The 21184-nt window shown below is 32.8% G+C and overlaps 1 protein-coding gene across 2 annotated transcripts in view; it reads right to left on the bottom strand.

Moving 5' to 3' along the window:
• LOC113510254 (hemicentin-1) overlaps positions 1-21184 on the bottom strand; it is a 418868-nt gene that overhangs the window by 329923 nt on the left and 67761 nt on the right. For both annotated transcript variants that reach the window (XM_052900396.1, XM_052900397.1), the window contains exon 2: positions 2814-2828. The gene's annotated coding sequence lies outside the window, so the exon portion shown is untranslated. The remainder of the gene's footprint in view (positions 1-2813; positions 2829-21184) is intronic.

Below are 21184 nucleotides of genomic sequence, written 5' to 3'. Positions count from 1 at the left end.
TCGACCTCCACGTGGTTCCCTCTGGATACCATCGAAAACAATTCTTGTTGAATTCGTCACGATGGGCTAACTGACCTGCTTCATCTTCACCTATCATCCTTCACTGGTGCCCCGCCGGTGTATAGCGATAGCGCAAGCGCAAAAACAACCCACATACCAAGTGTGGCAATTTCTGACAAAACCTCTCTTTATATGGAAGGCCTATGTTCAGCAGTGGATAGTTAACGGCTGATATAATGATGATGATGACAATGATTAATATTACAAAAGATTTAAATGAGTTTATTTCGACTTAGATAGATAGATACTCTTTATTGTTTCCTCCAAAAGATTACAATAGTAAACTTATTATAAATATAAATAATTACAAGAAATAATCACAATGAGAAAACAATGGGCGACCTTATCGCTAAGAGCGATCTCTTCCAGCCAACCTTTGGATGGAGAGGAGTAATTATAAACAATTTGGTAGGAGGCATGATAAAAAATTTTGTTAGTACTAGATATGGGAGATGTAATACATATAATAATATAAAAATTATCCCTACTCATTATTATATATATAAATACACACACACACACAATCACTCACAAATTCAGTATACAATCTAAAGAGAAGGCGAGGTAGAAGACGGACATAAAAATAAAACTGGGGCATACGTACCTTTTTTCCTGTGGGTTACAGGACGGGGTATGTTTTTAAGCCGACATAAGTCGAGAAGGTGAAAAACAAAAAAAAAATATATAAATATAAATATATATATATATATATATATATATATATATATATATATATATATACATACATATACATACACATACATACACATATATACACACATACACACTATACACACTTAGCACTTTAACGGCTCAACCAATCGCAACGAAATTTGGAATACAAGCTCTATTTGGAATAGAGAAAAACATAGGTATATTGTTCTAGAGTATTAATATATGCAAGTCACGTAAACAGTATTGTGAGAACAGCTAGTAATAATATCAATATATATAATATACATGTATATTACGCAACGAGGATATCCGCAAAAGAACAAAAGTAACCGACATAACCCGAAGGATAAGCAAGCTAACCAGAGGGAGACTTTGTACAAAAGTCGATTGCTTGGGTACCTCTGTCCCATTCGTGTTTCAACCGTGAAGCAGTTGTGTTTGCATGGCTGTGTTTCGGTTTGAAGGGTGGGATATGGCGTGAATTTACTGGGTACAGAGGAATAACACCTGAGTCCTCAGGAATGGCAACGCATGGGGGGTATCATGGGCGAAACAGTATACTCTGTTATGTCCATGGTACTGCTCATGTCTATAGGCGACGGTTACCACTTTCCATCAGGTGGGCCGTCAGCTTGTTTGCCATTCTAAGTTCTATAAAAAAAAAAAAAAAAAAAAGCTAAAGTGGCAATGGGCTTGTTACATAGCTCGAAGAACCGATAACCGATGGGGAAGAAAAATTTATGAGTGGCGCAGTGTAAGAACTCCCCATTAGGTGGAGATTTCAAATACAATGCAGGGAGTCAGTGGATGCAGGTGGCTCAGGACCATTTCTCATGGCAATCTATGAGGGAGGCCTAGAGAGCAGTAGATGGATAATGCCTGAAATGACGATGATAACGATACATGTATATATGCTACATTTTCTCAAACATGCTTGGAAATGTGAGCATTATTTTGACAATCTTCTTCGAGATAAATCAAAATTGCCGTACTGGCCAGATACATGCGGGCAGCGGCCGGCAAAAGTTGTATGAAAATCCATATCTGTCGTGTTTTGTGGCCAGATAAATTACTATGTAAACTCATATCTGTCCTGTAATTTAAAAATGGAATGACCTTTTACTTCGAAATATGGCTACCAAGACGGTAACTAATACATGGTTTTATTTAAATTTTGAACTGGCTTGCAAATAGAAAGCTGTTTATTGAAAAAAAAACAAAAGAACATTATGGCGCGTGAAAAATTATTATTGTTCGTTATTCGTTATTGAATTTAAAAAGTAAAATTGTGTTTTTGATTTCCGCGCATTGTATACAAGCCTTGGCCACAACTAGGCATTGATGGACTCACGTATGTGTGCCTCGGCTACACCTCGGCCCACATTTGTACGTTCGTCCATCAATGCCTCAGTTGCTGGCCGCTGCGGTAATGTACTATAATCAAGACAATCTAATCATACATTGTCACTAATTATAACTGCTTTAAGCTAGGATTTAAATGCGTACCACATTAACAATAAACGATGAAATTCATATACTTGTATTCACAGAAAAGGCCCTCCTTAATCTCTAAGCGAATTTAAACACCGAGTGGAATATGGGAGTATTAAGTTAAATAAATAAATCTACATCTACTAAACCAAAGTAAACGAGCGAATTAGATGACAAAAGAGTGGGGAAGCTATTGAAATATTGCGCAAATTTATATGTATTATTTATTTTAATATTTTCTATTTATAACGTTTGTTTTAAAGATTTTTAGATTGTGTAGAAAAAATTATATTGTTTCTTATTTTCTATTTTTTTTTTTATTTTCTTTATATTAAGAAATGTTGTCTTTTTATAATGATAATATCGTTATTTCATACTGAGTATTAAAAAACTATTGAAATACTTTAATTTTATAAAATACGTTTTTTATTTAAGGAATTTTTGACTTATTTACTTACTTACGTTAATAAATTTGTAGTTTTTTGTTTTCAGAAACTATCCATCCTCATGCTTTTCAGACTTTTTTTCATGAAATTCTTAATATCTTAGTATTGTTTACCTTACATTCTAGTCCAAATGATACTCACATCTTCACCTTGTACCTGTAATAAATAATGTATTAATTAATAATTTTTTCCTTGTTAAATAAATGAATAAATAATAACTCCAAACAAAACAGTCAGTGACAATATAAGAGATCAACAAGAATTTTAAAAAGATAAAGTGACAAAGTATTATAAAAATAATTTTAAATTGGTATTTGTATTACAAGTATTATTTACATATAATAATAATAATTACAAATAATTTTATTAGTGTTATCTATCTAAATATAATTTTTACAAGAAAAATATTTAAAGTAAGATCTTTATGTTTTAAATGTGATTATATTCGATTATATTCTTTATTTATACAACTTAGAATGGCAAACAAGCTGACGGCCCACCTGATGGAAAGTGGTAACCGTCGCCTATAGACATGAGCAGTACCATGGACATAACAGAGTATACTGTTTCGCCCGTGATACTCTCCATGCGTTGCCATTCCTGAGGGCTCAGGTGTTATTCCTCTGTACCCTGTAAATTCGCTGCCATATCCAACCCTTCAAACCGAAACATATCCATTCGATTACAACTACTTCACGGTAGAAACACGGACGGGACAGAGGTGCTCAAGGAAATGACTTTTGTAGTCTCCCTGTGGTGAAAAATATTCCTTCGCTTACAAAATAGAACCTTAATATCAATATCGTAAGGTTAAGTCTCTCTCTGGTATATAATATATATATATATATATATATATATATATATATATATATATATATATATATATATATATATATATATATATATATATATAAAATAAAGTGTCTGGTATATATATATAATATATAATAAAATATTTGCCTCCACTCATTTTCATGTCCTATAATAATTATTTATTTTCTTAATTTAAACGAGGGACAGTTAGAAGTGTACCATTTGTATGGGATTATGTATCCTCTGATTTTTACACATCAATGCCAGTGACTTTGATTGCACGGTAATTATTTCATTAGTCAACACCAGTGGTACTCAAAGTGATACAAACCAAGGGTAAATAAAAACGATAGTCGTGTCTTTGTTCTTAAAAATAATAAGGATATTTGACGCTTATTTTTTTATGCAAAACTACTAAATTAAAAATTTGTAAGCTAATTAAGTCATTATTGATTTCGTTAAAATGTAAAACGCAGAAAATCTTTTGTAAAAAAAAATATTCTTAATAATATTTTACTAACAACTTTATATTTTATTATTAAAATATTTGTAAGTACACGTTAAATTTAATGTAATAACTAACTTTTTTGCTTGACTTATGTGTAACTAGTTTCGGGACCATTCGGGACTCTAAATGTGAGCAGCTGAGCATCAGCTGACCGTCACAAATAATAAAGATGATGTATGAATGGCTGGCCTTCGTAGTCTTTCTCTTCATCTACAGCTCACACTCAAGGAGCCAAAAGCGCAGTCTGGGTCGCGATTGTATCACAGCCGCTCACATTTAGAGTCCCGAATGGTCCCGAAACTAGTCGAACTTTCACGATCTAATTACACGCAAGTAAAACTGGTAGTTGTTAGATTTCAATACAATTTTGTATTGCATGTATTACAATTTTGGAAATTTTTATCCACAGTAATTATATTATCATCAATAGTGACTAATCGATAACTGGTAATAAATTGCGATACAATAAAAGATTGATATACATTAAATGTGTTGGATGTATTATAGTAAAACAATATTTCGCAAAACTTTGAGAAGCGCTGTACTACCTAAATGAAAGGAAGCGCTCAACACACTTAATTCAATTTAATTAGGGCCTTTTGACGTGTTAAATTTATTTATTATGTTTAAATAACCTTACCGTGCTACGTTTGATAGAAAATTTCAATGGCGGCTTCGTGAAAGGTTTACGCTTGGCATCTAAAGGTGATTTGTCCCTTTTCATCTATGTACATTTTTTTATGCAATTTAGAATGGCAAACAAGCTGATGGCCCACCTGATGGAAAGTGGTAACCGTCGCCTATAGACATGAGCAGTACCATGGACATAAGAGAGTATACTGTTTTTTTTTTTATACAGCTTAGAACGGCAAACAAGCTGACGGCCTACCTGATGGAAAGTGGTAACCGTCGCCTATAGACATGAGCAGTACCATGAACATAACAGAGTATACTGTTTCGCCCATGATACCCGCCATGCGTTGCCATTCCTGAGGACTCAGGTATTATTCCTTTGTACCCTGTAAATTCACGCTATATCCCATCCTTCAAACCAAAACACAGCCATGCAAACACAACTGCTTCACGGTAGAAACACGAAAATTGATGAAATAGAGAATAAAAAATTGTTAAAAAATAAATAAAATCTCATGTTGACAACCCTTGTCTTTGTCCACTTTATGATTTACCAGATGCCAACCCTACTCAGGTCCTTAATAAACACGAACGTATGCGGAGTTATGAAGCAAGCCAGCAAAGTTTTCACAGAGCTAACATACTGTGCGTGTATGTAATTAAGACCGGCGTGTTGCGGTCTGAGCAGCGAAGCTGTGCTCTGTGGTATACCTACGGGTTATATTTGTACGTAATATCGTGGCATTGCTTTTCGGTTATATTGCTGTAGTACTACTCAAATAACAATGGATATACTCGTACGTACTGGAAATAATTTAGAATTGAACAATATTTTTCTACAATAGTCCTAAGTATTTAGAAAACGTTAACATTTTGCAGGCATCTTCGTACACGTGGAATTTAGATATAGGAAAACCAATTAATATAAATACTCCTAGTCACCTCTTATGGTACCCATAGGAAAAGAAGGGGTGTTCCATTCTATGGTATATTTAAATTGTACTCCACAACAAGCATTTTTTAATTATGCAAAAAAAAACAGCTTTAATTCCCGGAAAATTAAAATGGGACCAATAGGGGAATAAACTTTACCGCTTGCAAAAGTAATTAACAGAATCTATTCACAATATTATAAAGTAAAAGTGTATAACATATTTAAAAAAAAGTATTATAAACTTATTGGAAAATTCATTCAGTCGTTTATTAAATTTCCATTTTTAAATAGCAAAAAAAAAAATTAAAAGAAGCAAAAAAATGGAGTGAAGCAATTAAATGACCAAGTAACGTTCTCTTCTTGACGGCTCATTTTAAATGGAAAAAACCTTGACTTAATTACCCATCCCAATTTTATTTGTATGCAAATTTTATAACGACGGGCACTTAGAGAAATTTAAAACCGTTTTCAAATTATATCACTTAAAAAATCATCTTTGGAGAGCATAAAGAAAATGTGATACTTTAAAAAAAAATATGGCTAAGTACAATTTACATAATGTACGTCTGAAAGACTCTAGGGGCGATCTCGAACTCAATAGAAGGCCAAAGGGACTTATAATGCCCTATCCATTTACAGCGAGTCCCATGCGGGACTTCCAGAGATAACGACTAGATTAGTCCACCCAATCTGACTATATTAATAATAGTTTAGAGCCCATCGGGAAATGCCGGTGGAAATTATCATTAGACCAAGGATTGCCTAGTTCAAAGGATTGTGTAGTTAATTAATATGACTATTTGTTAATTGTAGATAACACGTTTGGGGAACGCTTTGTATTACAGTATTCTACTAGTAAATTCAAATAGTGATGTTTATTTAGGTGTACAATTGTATTAGAAGAAATGAGAGCAAACGAGAGTACAGTCCTAATTTAAAAAACCAAAAAGTCTAATTGTAAAAATAAAAAAGTTGCTATTAGGACATTGATCATAAACGATCTTTAATTACTTCTTGCCCGTTCTTTTCTATAACAGCCAGTACTTTTCGAATGAATGGATGAAAATTTATTTACAATAAACATGGTAAGTTCTGTGTGATCCGGGCATAGAAAAGGCCACCCTATTCTTTCCCGTGGGTGTCGTAAGAGGCCACTAAGGAAGGGTGAGGGATGGGCAGCAGCGTCCCTTTTAAAACATTTGTAAAGTCTAACTGTGGTAGCCAATCCGCGTGCTAAGCATATCAACTACTGGCAAAACTTCCCTATGAGGAAGCTTATGTTCAGCAGTGGATAGTTAAGAGCTGACAAGATGATGACGGTAAGTATATAAATGTTAACTATAGGATCACATTTTTCACCACAATTAAGCATGCAAAATTTAAAAAACCTAAGAGAATAAATGTTGATTGAATTAAGCATTAAAACAATTAGTAATGTTAACAATTCTTATAAAAAAACATATACAAATACATCAAATATAATTTCACGTCAATTTGCTGTCTATAATTTCTGAACTAAATTTTGATAGATTCTAATATGCTTGACGTAATGTAGACACACTGAATGTTACGTTACTAACTAAAATTACTATTAAGAATGATTTCGGTCTTTTGCCACTTATAAGCAAATGGCGCTGTTTGTCTGACAAAAATGCATTGCCGCCAATTTGCACAGTATCGCCTGTTATAGGGGATTACCTCCAGAACTTTTCAAATGCGTTAGACCACTGATTATTTTTTATACTGTAGATATATAATATTATTTTAAGGCAGTTTCTTGAGAAAATTCCCAGTAAAACGTAAAGCATATTATGGGTTTAACTCTGTATACAAATTAGAAAGAAGCTAACTTTGTATTATCAAAGGGAAAGTTCAAAATTATACATTGTGCGGTGTATTATATATATTTAGCTACTGTACACAGGCATCTCGCAGCCAATCGATTGTTTGTTTGCTCATATCTAAACTTCTTTAAGAAATTCCCCTTAAGAATCTCTAACGTGCTTAAAGATATATTATTAAAATATTTTTAAGACATATTTTTCTGCTACTTGAAATAGTAAGCTGACAGCTCACCTGATAGAAGTTAATGACAGCGGTCTTACAAGAGTACCATAAATATCCCAGATTATAGTAAAAGGTCCATTCAAATTTATCATATATCGCCATTTGCGAGGATTAAGATTTTCTATCTCCAGATTTTATAATTTCATTGCCTTATATCATCCTTCAAATCGAAACAAAGTCATGCAAGTGCAGCTACTTCACGAGTATCTCAAATTTCACAACGATTAGTCTGGCAGTTAAAGCACTAAGACGTAACGAACAAACTCATTATCAAGTTATTTGTAAAGATTATGAGGATGAGTATGTATTTCATCCAACTTCTAAACTCCAAGTAACACTTGTATGTATATCTAAGTACGACTTGTAATACAGGTTCTTCAAAACCTACTGCAAGCACCAGTCTCTCACAAAATTGGTCTTATATATCTAATTGTACCTCAAGATGTCACCTTATACTACCTTTTGTGAAGAGAAAATAAACCATTCATTCCAAGTTCTAAATTCACTTTTAAACCCAATCACCTTAACAATGGACGTAAACCATCCGTACGTTAATTAACAAAGAAAATGATCGATAATTATCTCACCAGCTCGACCTATCAAACTAACAATACTTCCACCTGATACTGTTCACCTCATTACTCGTAACAGGTCGAGCCCCTGAAAGCTTTATCTAAGACAACGACGTGTCCACACTATTATTCAGTGAACGGATAATCTCACTTTGAAACAAGATACTATACAAAAGGGTCCCCATCAAAATTCTGTGCCCGTAGCAGGCCTTATTTATCATTTTCCGCAAAATTTTCACTCAAAGAGACACATTAACACTATGGCCCAAGATAAAAGCGTTGGGAGATAAATAAAAAAAAAACGCAAAAACTGTTTCATTATTATCATCATATTAACAGTCGGTGCCACGCTTGGCAGGCGGATTGGTAATCGCAGTTAGGCTTTGGTAATGTTTAAAGAGGAGCGTAGCTGGTCATCCCTCAAATATTTAGTTTCCTTTAGCTTCCTTAGTCCCCTCTTATGATACCTGCGAGAAAGAAAATGGTGGCCTATTTTATGCCGAGAGAACACAGCGAATAATAATTGTTTGTACATGTGTATCACTGTAAGCACTATAATCATATAAAATCTAAGAGATATGACGGTAGCAAGATAGAAGGTAAGAAGTATCGATTGCAACCTTGTCTTTTCTCAAAACGAGTCTAACGCCGTCATTTACATAATCATTTTGTGCTTCTACCTAAAAATGTGTATGTTTAATTTACAACATAAATTTTATATCTTCACAGTTTATAGATATGAAAGGTGGTGGTTTGTTAAGTAAGTATGTATATATATACACACTGTGTAAAGTAAATAAAGTAGGAAGAAGTAAAATATTTTTAAACCAGAGGTATAGTCGATATATATACCAAAGAAATAAAAAAAATACATACGTGCTAAAATACTAGAAATATTTTTAGTCATTCTAAAGTTATGGGCTGTGGGTTCTAAAGTAATTGTGATAAACTAGTTTCAATGTTCCTTTTAACTTTTTCTCTATAAATTCTTCATTACTTTTTTAGTTATTTTATTAAGGATCGAGAAAAAAGGAAAGAGTAAGTTGTCTTTCCTTTTTCCTCGATCCTTCCACACCGGAGGTGGCGAATACCAACAAATATTCCCAAGGAGGATTAATGTCAGTCAGATACCTGGTCGTAAAATAAAATAATATAATAATATTATAATTCATATAAAAATTGTCCCACAAAAAAAAAAAACCAGCTTCAATCGCGACAAAACCATTTATTTTGATTTAAAAACTAAACTAATAAATCGATTTTGATATTATTTTTTTATTTATTATTCTTTTAGATAAAAAAAAATGCCAAATTGGTTTCTAAACCGACAGAATTATGAGGTTACAAACAAAAAAAAACAACCGAATTGAGAACATCCTTCTTTTTGAAGTCGACTAAAATTATATTACCCCATTTTCGACCCCAAATTATTAGGATAACAGTAGGTAGATGATAATTCCGTACATATTAAAACATATATATGAATATAACGAGACATATATATGCTCTGGTTACCAAAAGGGCTTGAAAGTTTATTGTCAAATCGCTCGTCGCTTATCACTTAAACACAGCACAAATGTCGTATTCTGCACCAAAACACCGTACCCTGACACTTTACGTGATATAAGGGGATATTATAACGGATATTTTAGTTTTTGAGTAACGCACAAAGATGGCGGTGCTCGAAAATTGAGCAAAATGTTTACAACAGTCGACTACCCTAATACATCCCCAGTGCCCAGTTTTCGGTGTACACAATGTCTGTTTTTGACCTGTTTGACCCGGTCATCTCAGGACCCTCTATTATAAAATGAATGTGGTTTTTTAATACATAGTTGATTTTTCGAGAAAGATTAAGATATTTATTCTCTCTCTCTCTCTTAACGATTATAATAAACGATGCCAATATTTATAAATTTGAAATCAGTAAAAATAAAATTATTAATTTATATTTTATTTTCTATTTAGCCATATCACGAATGTAAATACTATTTAAGTTTTTTTTTATGAGTATAGTTTATTTTTAGTATCAAATAAATAAAATTAAAAAAAAAAATACAATATCAAATACTAAACAAGTTACCTTCTTGTAAAAAAATGTCTTTTTAACAAATTTTGTCTAAACTTGTAAGATAAACACTACTAATTGTAATCTGAATACTATACCTAAATCTGAGATTAAAATAATTTCGAAATTAAGAAAAATAGTTTTCTTAAACAAATAAATATGCTTACGACTAACACAATAACTCAAATGAGGTGGACAGAAGCGATTGTCAACTGTTGCTGTTATTTTGAACGAAACAATAGAATCAACATTTTGCCAAGTAATAACAATCCAACACTCCACCACCACCACCACCTCTTTAAAAAGAATAAAATTAATTTAATTACTTTAGTACGGTACAATATATGAGTACACTCGAATCAGACTCTACTTTTTAATACTAATATTCGAGGCGAAACGCTCGAAAGATCAGCTTGGCAATAACCGTACAGTGCCAGTTTTTGGCAAATTCCCAACAACACACTGCGTGCAGCATATCAATGGGCGCAATGTTCAAATTTTTCTAATTCAAGCGTAGGCTCGGAATACAAACATAGCTGGGCTAGGACCTAAAATTCTCTCCGAAGTTTAATACAATATTTGCGCATTGATATTTTCTAAAAAGAAAATTAAAGTATTTTTAATCTTATTTCATGATAATTAATACAATATTTTAAGGTATTTTAGATATATAACATATACCTCAAAATATAGTATTATTCTAAAATATCTCAAAATTTTAAGACGAAGGTCTTTAGCCAGTATAAATGCAAGTGATGACCTATGGAACTGAAACATGGTCCTACACGTTTGCCCGTATGAAAAAGCTTCAAGTTACTCTGTAAACTATGAAGAGGGCTATGCTCGGGGTTTCTTTGCGTGACAAAATCCGAAGTAAGGATATCTGAAAAAGAATCAAAGAGAATAACATAGCCCAAAGGAAAGCCAAGCTGAAGTGGCAAGGGGCTGGTCACATAGCTCAAAGGACTAACAACTAATGAGGAAGAAATGTTCTTAAGTGGCGACTCCGTACAGGCAAAGGCAATGTACAATCGTCACACTAGATGGAGTGACGACTTCAAATACATTGCAGGTAGTCAATGGACGGAGGTGGCTCTGAACCGTTACTTATAGCAGTCTATAGAGGAGGCCTTTGTTCAGCAGTGGACAGATAAAGGCTGATGTGAGGATGCCCTAATCCATCGTGTATGTATACTGCTGTATACATACACGATGGATTAGGGCTTATCTGTAATAAATATTTATAGCACCTCAATACACTTTTTATCGCAAAATTGAATGTTTGATTGAATCATGTTTAAAAATAGACCTGTAGTAAATTCCGGAGTGAGTTCTTGCGAAATAAAATTACTCAATTTAAAGGAAATATAATTTGTATTTATTTATAGGAATCTTATCTGAATGAGAAGAAATATTTCTATATATTTTTGCAAGAAATTTCGACATAATTGCAACTATAGTAATCATGATAAAGATTAGATTGGTTGGTTTTACAGTATCATCCAAATACGTCCAACGAACACATCTAGACATAGCAACGTGTCCCGAATTGTTATATAATCACTTGAAACATTTTAAAAGATGTTGAATAACTAGTTGTTCCTTACAATATGGTATTAATGTCTGAGAAAGTTTCTGTTTTTCATATCTCGATAAATAGAATTCCCCTAAGTGACATGTATTTACTAACTCCCTTATTCTTAAAAGCGACAAATAGTGAAAAAAAGTTTTGCTACAGGAAATGTTAAAATATTTTTCTTTTAAACTATAAAGAGACTTTTGTTTACGAATATCTATATATAAGTAATAATATATAGCTGTTTACATAGTAAAAACACAACTTTATGTGTACGTATGGACACACTACCCGCATTCCTCCAAATACCCATATAAAACAAAAATGGCTTTACCCTACTTTTCGGTGGTCATAACCCTCGCAAACCAAGCCCTGTTGTATATTTTGGAACACATTATCACTAGAAAGCGTAGAACGGGCGACCCCTTTCTAGCTGATGCGTAGATATGTTATAATAATAACACTACATCAACTAGAAAATCGAATCCTTTTATACCAAGGTTGTGTTTGCTGAATGTGTGAAGGAATAACTTTTGATTTTATCCTCTAAAATAATGCTTTAAAATCTTACTATCTTTATACACGGTTTTGCCTACATAGACTACTTTTGAATTATAAATTGTACTATGGAAATGCTTCCGTATTGAAAAATAATCTGTGGATAATTCAAGGGAAAACATTATTATCATATCGTCTGTCCATTGCTGAAACAGATCCTCCATAAGATGCCATAAGAAATGGTCATAAGCCACCTTGCAACCACTGCTCTCTGTAATATATTTGAGATCGTTACTCCATTTAGTAGGGGATCGTACTAAACTGCGTTTGTCCGCATAGGATCGTCACGGTTTTTCCCACTTAGTTGTTCGTTCTTCGAGCTATGTGTTGTGCTATTGTCATTTATGCTTGTTTATCCTTCGGGCTATATCGGTCAATGTTTTTTTCGGATATCCAACATTGTTTAGAGGAAATCCGAAATAATTACATTTACGACGACAGCATGAATAACAACGAAGCTCTAAAACATCGAGAAGCATACAAAAAGCATTCACTTAATTAATCAACGCAAATAGAACAAGTCCGAGTGAATTGCTCGTGTAAAGAAAAAAATAAATAAATAAAATAAAAATAAAAGAACTAGTCCAGAAAGGGACCCGGACTAATGGTCGGTCCATTTACCCCGGTTTATCCGGACACTCGCGTCCCTTACTAAATCATCCTGGTAGTAAGCGAGTGTTTTTTCCCGGACAGCTTCGTCGGCTTCAATTAGAAGATTTCCAGTTCCATCCGTTCTTACATTACAGAGGTTCGGCAGTACGTCATGTATTAGGAAGGAACTAAAAGCCTTTTCAACCGACTTCGAACAGACGACGGTTCTCAATTCGGTTGTAATTTTTTTATGCTTATTATCTCATAAATCCGTTACTTGTAAATTGATTTCTCTAACTTATGTGCATACAGAGGATCTGATAAAACCTATTATAACACAACACACGTCACGCACACACACACGCACACGCACCCGCACATACACACACATACACACAAAATATTACAAATTATTATATACATTTTTGTTAAAATTATATCTATCCATATATGTTAATAGTTAATAGGTTTCCCAGATACAAGCTCGACCCATATGGCGACCTTTGTTAATAAATTATGTATTTTTTTTATACAAGTTAGAATGGCAAACAAGCTGACGGCCCACCTGATGGAAAGTGGTAACCGTCACCTATAGACATGAGCCGTACCATGGACATAACTGAGTATACTGTTTCGCCCATGATACCCTCCATGCGTTGCCATTCCTGAGGACTCAGGTGTTATTCCTCTATACCCTGTAAATTCACGCCATATCCCACTTTTCAAACCGAAACACAGCCATGCAAACATAACTGCTTCACGGTAGAAACACGAATGGGACAGAGGTGTCCAAGCAATCGACTTTTGTACAAAGTCTCCCTCTGTAATTCACTGTTTGCAATAAAGATTATATTATTATTATTTGAAAAAATATTTTTTTATTTGAAAGTTCATCAGTGGACAGATAACGGCCGATATGATGATGATATGTACCTCTGTTCCATTCGTGTTTCAACCGTGAAGCATGGCTGTGTTTCGATTTGAAGGGTGGGATATGGCGTGAATTTACTGGGTACAGAGAAATAACACCTGAGTCCTCAGGAATGGCAACGCATGGGGGGTATCATGGGCGAAACAGTATACTCTGTTATGTCCATGGTACTGCTCATGCCTATAGGCGACGGTTACCACTTTCCATTAGGTGGGCCGTCAGCTTGTTTGCTATTCTAAGTTGTATAACAAAAATAAAAAAAAAATATCGCCATTTATAATAGGTCTATATGATTGGTTTTCTTACCTAAAATCCTCGTATACGAATTAGTGAACAAAAAGTTAGTAATATGTAATAACAAGAACATATCGTATTACAGAAATTACTCTATCTATATTTTTGTTAAAACAATAACACAACTCAAATATACAGAAAAAGTCATCGAAATCGGTCCAGCGGTTCAGTAGAAGTTCAGTGATATACGAACGTGCAGAAGAAATATAAATATTATATATATATAGATATTAGTAGATGAATAAACAACTTTATTTTATTATATACCGCAGGTCAGTTTCATAACTGAATATATTATATATGACCCAATTCCTGATATTGATTAAATAAAATATAAAAGGTATGTTAAACGATAAACATAATATTATTTCATTGCAATCCATGCCATGTTTACCATAGTTAACACTAGCAACATTATAATTATGATCCAATAATTAATATTTATTACTCTGTATTTAATAGGTGTTGCAGTGTAACAAAATTAGTACACTGCATAATTTAAAATACATACACGGGTTAATTTACTATAACAATAAATAACAATATTATTGTTAGATTTATATTTATTGTTTTATTATTACATCAACTGGTCATAGCTAAACGTAGGTCTATTGAGGATTTTGCCAGTAGTTGCCATGTTTGGCAAGCGGGTTGGCAACCGCAGTTAGGCTTTTGTTGGTCCGACCGACGTCTCCATTCATTCATGCTCAGTAAGTCTAGTAAGATGTGTATTTTAAAAAAATCATTATTTAACTATCCGTCCAGATCAGCTTTCTATTGGTCGGAAATAAAGGCAAACAAAAAGTTTTAGAAGCAACAATACCAAACAATCCTGTTTTCGACCGGACCGATTTATCCGCTCACACCAGAATTTGCATGCAAATAAAGCTTTTTATGATACGTTCCTATCTCTACATCCCTTATATGATAGAATTTTTTTCAATTTTATACATGGTGTTTCAAATTACAACAAATATTTGCACTACAAGTTATTTTTTTCTCCGTAAAAACAAAAGACTTTGATCATAATAAAATACACCGATAAATCACAAAATGTTTCATAAATTATATTAGACTAATAATTGACCCAGACTTTGCATAGTTTTTTCAATATTTTACTGAACTCTTACCAGAGGGATACTTTGTACAAAAGTCGTTTGCTTGGGTACCTCTGTCGTATTGGTGTTTCAACCGTGATATAGTTGTGTTTGCATGGCTGTGTTTCGGTTTGAAGGGTGGGATATAGCAGTGAATTTACAGGGTACAGAGAAATTACACCTGAGTCCTCAGGAATGGCAACGCATGGGGGGTATCATGGGCGAAACAGTACACTCTGTTATGTCCATGGTACTACTCGTGTCTATAATAGACGGTTACCACTTTCCATCAGGTGGACCGTCAGTATAAAAAAATGTGGAAGTCCATATGATTAGTTAGTTAATTAAAATTATCTTGTTTAATTCCGTATGCGTGCGAATGCCTATATTTAAAGACTGAATACTTTTATTATTAATAGAAGCTCTATGACCGTCTATAATCACCAATCTCTGACCGTTATTCAGTCCATGCACATATTGCATCACGTGTTTCACCTCTAAACGAGGCATTTTCAGGCAAATTAATAGATCTGAAAATTGGCACAGTGTTTTTTTAAATAGAATTAAGTTCACAATAACGTTTTAACGGTAGGGTTTATTTACAAAGAAAAAAAAGAAAAAAATAATTAGCAAGTAATTGCTAATAATGCTTTCAGTAGATGAAAGAATTTTAAAAATAGATTAAATATTTGTTTTTTTTTAGTTTACCTATTACAAATAAATAAAATGATTCTTTCCACTTTGCAATATTAGTATCATCTAAGCCATTATTGGTTAACATAATTTTTTGTCAGCTAATTGTCAAATTAGTTGACAAAAAAGTTGACCCGTTTTTGAGGCTCGATGCTCTGTCTATATAATCGAAGACTACACATAAGTATATGTGCATGTATGTATAGTGTGATAACACTTTCAATACAAGCTGTAATACAAGTTTGAGATGTTGCTAATCCAACCCTGCGATGGAACTTTGATCGAAGGCGACAGAGCATGTGTACTTGGGGTATTCGATCCACAAAAGTTATATTAATCTTGGCTCTAATAATGTTCGTATCACTCGGAGTTTACTAGCTGCTTTCTTAATCAGAGGAATTTTATACAGAGACAGTCAATTCGTAGATTAGCGAGGTCCGAAAAGGAGAAAATGATGATTAATTTTAAGGTTCACAAAAAAATTACCGATTTTATAGCTGCTTTTTTAGTTTGAGAAAATTTCTACCAAAACAGTCTAGTCGTAGTTTATTGAGGTGCAAAAGGGAGACAGCATAAGGAAAATTGTGTTTAATAGAAAAAAAAAACTAGTTAATTTGATTTTAAAACTGAACTGCTGAACTGACTTTGATAAAATTTCTAAAGAATCAATCTGTAAATATATCCTTTCAGATAAAGAAAGAGTTATCCAAATCGGTTTACAAGTGATGGAGTTATAAAGGTAACAAACATATAAAAAAACCCAACCGAAATGGACACCTCTTTCTTTTTGAAGTAAGTTGAAAAGAATAATTAAAATCGGTTCAGAATTGGAGAAGTAATCGCTTCTTAAAAAGAATTAAAAATCTCTTTGCTTTGAATTACTTTTAAAATAATAACGAGCCAAAGTAAAATTAATTACGTATAGCAATTCGTTTATCAATTTTATTGTTCAAAATTTCGTAAGTATATTTTAATGTAAGAATAACCAGAGTAGCTTATATATATTTTAGTTGACAACCCTCTACTAGTTTAGGGACCATCCGGGACTCTTAGTCATGAGCGGCCCTGATACGAGTGCGAGCATAACTACTCACATTTATCAACTTATTTATTTATATATTTTAAAATCTTAATGGTACATAAATACATTACAATGGGTAAATTATTCAAAATACATTACGCCTTCGTCATTTGGTGCCTACCTAGCAACCCTTATCGATGAACCCTTTAATTTAGATCTATAGTAATTGAGCGGGAACCCTAGTGATTTTAAAACCATATGTATACTTCCATATAGAAACCCTCTTCTAGTGATTAAAGAGTTTGTTCCATTGTAAGAGGCTAGCGGAAATGGATAGTATAGCAATGAAAATCTGACCACGAATTTTACAAACTAGTGGTCGCCTAGTGGTAGAAATTTGATTTTTTTTTTTTTTAGGATATAAATGGTATGGTAACCCCGCCTGCGCTAACGGGATACGCTGGCGGAGCACCAGTGAAGCGTGATAGATGAGAATGAAAACAGGCCAGTTAGCTCATTATGATGAATTCTTCAGGAATTAACCATGATAGTTTCCAGGGGGAACCGCGAGGAGGTCGACCTGGTTGTTAGCAATAGGATTCTCAGTCTCCATTACTAACAATCCCTTTCCCTCCAAGTAGAAATTTGATTATAACATATATTGTAGTAAACGAATTTATTATTTATTTATTTATTCTTGATTGCACAATAAAACTTTGTACAAGTGGGGAGCTTAACGCCATATGGCATACTCTACCAGCTAACCATTGGGTAAAAACAGAAAGCGTATGAAGGGCAGATGTGGTGAAAAATATGTGACATAATTATAGCAACATACTGAAATAATTATACATAAAAAGTACAAGTAGAAGTATATTATGGTTATGTTTGACATTCAGTGAGACTATAGACAAATAATATTAAAAATAAACAATATTAATCTATTCTCAATTTGACCACAGACTTGACTTTTACAATAAACAAAAAAGTATATATGCGTATGTGTGTCAGATACATGGTAGTGTGTGTATTGCTTTTTTATTGATTTAATGTATTTATTATGCATAATTAAAAAAAAAATATTATCATTCTGCACTGCTTCTCTATATAAACTATAAGTGTGCCAAATTTCATACTCCTCCGTCCATGCAATTTGCGTAAAAAGGGGTACAAAGTTTTTGCTTCACGTATTAATATACAAATATGACTTTTTTAAATATTGATTTTATTTAAGGTGCTAGAAACAATTTTTTGTAAAGTAAAATTTACTATTCGCTATTTATTTTATTAATCTAAGAAACATTTCGACCTTTTTATCGTTAATCAGCGTTCTTATTGATTTTAAAATAAGAATATTTTTTTTTTTATTTTTTATACAACTTAGAATGGCAAACAAGCTGACGCCCCACCTGATGGTAAGTGGTTACCGTAGCCTATGAACACCTGCAATACTAGAGGTATTACACGCGCGTTGCTGACCCTGAAGAAACCTCTTTACCCCCTTTTGAAGAACCCCATACTGTAGTCTTTTGGCAAAACCTCGGCAGGGAGCTCATTCCATAACCTGAGTGTTCGTGGGAGAAAACATCTCTGAAACCGCGCGTACTTGAGCCTTACATGTGTATAGTAAGGTGCATATATATATTTGGTATAATAGTGGTATAGAAAAAAGTATATATACAAAATTTTTTGTATTAGTACATATTGTTTCGATGTCTTTATTTATAATATATAATATACTTCATAATATATTTAAACTAATTTTTATTTTACTCTGTACATGCTCTTAACGTCTCCCACTTTTTCCTCAATCCTTTCCTCCACACCATAGGTGGTAGATAGCATAAACAAATGCATTCCCAAAGTGAGTCGACGTCAAGCAGGCGGCCGGTCGTAAAACTAAAAGCCAAAACTTGGGTAATATGGATAAAATCATATTACGTTAGGCCTAAATAATTGAAAAAAGGCAGAAAAATTATTATATATTATAATATTTATATATATTTATTTATTCTTTATTGAACACATTACAAAAAAAAATGTCTGGTACAAAAAGCGGACTTAGTACGAGTACTATGTAGCATTCTCTTCCAATCAACCTTTGGTAAAACAGAAATGTAATTATGCGGTGAAAAATTTTAAGTTGTTGTAGATAAACAATTACACGTACGTATCCATATTGATTTACAAATTGTAACACATACAATGGAGAACTACTGCACATTATGATTATATATATATATATATATATATATATATATATATATATATATATATATATATATATATATATATATATATATATATATATATATATATATAATGTAAATTAATGAATACATTAAAAAAAATATTACTTTATGTAAATATTTATTTTTATTTCTGTTTTGTACTACTACTGCCCACTCACTACTTAGTTAGGTTGGCTGGAAAAGATCTCTTTTAGAGATAAGTTCGCCTTTGCTAACATTATTATTTACTTTTTGTATATTTTAGTGAAATAAAGAATATATATACAAATATATATCATAAAAACATACATACAAATATAAATAAATATACATACTTATAGATTATATACGATAACAGCAATAAACAACAATAGAAATATATATTTCAGTCGTTAACTATACACTGCTAAACATGAGCTTTCCCTTTTCATGAGCATAAGGGAGTTATGCCAGTTTTGTCAGTAGTTGCCACGACTGGCATGCAAGCTGGCAACCGTAATTAGGCTCTTAGAGATGTTTTAAGAGGGACGCTGCTGCCCATCCATCTACCATTAATTTAACTTTAGTCGCATCTTACAACATCTACAGGAAAGATAGCCTATTCTATGCTGGGACCACATAGGTAATATAATAATATATAATGAAATAGAGGGCATATAAAACGAAATTGTAAAAGAATAATTGACTCAAATTGACAGTTGGCTAATATCCAATAATAGTAATAATTAGTATTGTTATTAGGCATTATTTCTATTATATGTATTTCTAACGAAACCTAATTTATTTCTTTACTAAATTCTATTAAAAAAAAAGCCTATACGTTAGTACATTTTGCTAATTTATTTATTTACTAAATTCTATTAAAAAAAGCCTATACGCTAGTACATTTTGATAATTTATTTCTTCACTAAATTCTATTAAAAAAAAGCCTATACGCTAGTACATTTTGCTAATTTATTTCTTCACTAAATTCTATTAAAAAAAAGCCTATACGCTAGTACATTTTGCTAATTTATTTCTTCACTAAATTCTATTAAAAAAAGCCTATACGCTAGTAGATTTTGCTATTTCAAACGGCCATATCAACACTTCAATGATCACTCAATATTCCTCAAAAGTGGTGCTCAATCAAAAATATCGACATTTCCAATTGAATTTAGTAGACGAGAAAAACCATAATCTCAACTCTTATTAAACACGACATTGGATTCGAAGCATGAAACTTGTTAAGCTCCGATCACAAGATACGGGATATGAGAGTCTTGTCCCCACGGAAAACATCCGCCCTCGGTATTGTATTCACGCGAGCCGATTATTCCAGAACAGTGAGTTTCCCGTCATGCAGTCTACATCGCATCCACTATAGATGACAGTGCTCTGTCATTATAATGTATACGTGACTTTAATCTATGATCTTTTGTATTATCTCGCTTTTTAAAAATATTTTCTGTAGCATTTTCAAAGAATAATTACATACATACATATACATATGTATATCTGTCACGCCTGTCTCCTATTAGGGTAGGCAAAAACAATGGAACGCCAAATGCTTCGATTCAAACAAACCTTCTTTATTCTGCCAAAAAAATATCTAAATAGATTAATGTTTGTTAGTCTTTCATACAAAAACTACTGAACAGATTTAATAAAATTTGGTACTCGGACAGATTATATGCTAACTTAGCATATATAATACTTACTGATTCACGTGAGCAAAGCCACAGGATACGGCTAGTAATTACATATTTATAATATGTCCTACGTAACTGTCAACTACGTGGACCATACTGCAATTCTGTAACAAAACAGTTTATAAACGCGACTTCATCCGCGAGACCAAAATATGCTCAATGATCACAATAAAATGTAACAGATATCACTCTCCATACCATAAGTGTATGCCAAATTTGCTAATGATTGTAACA

This window comes from Galleria mellonella, unplaced genomic scaffold (assembly GCF_026898425.1).
Source record: "Galleria mellonella isolate WM207_F2 unplaced genomic scaffold, CSIRO_AGI_GalMel_v1 utg65, whole genome shotgun sequence".
NCBI classification, from domain to species: Eukaryota; Metazoa; Arthropoda; class Insecta; order Lepidoptera; family Pyralidae; genus Galleria; species Galleria mellonella.
This window is presented reverse-complemented; position numbering and strand designations above follow the sequence as displayed.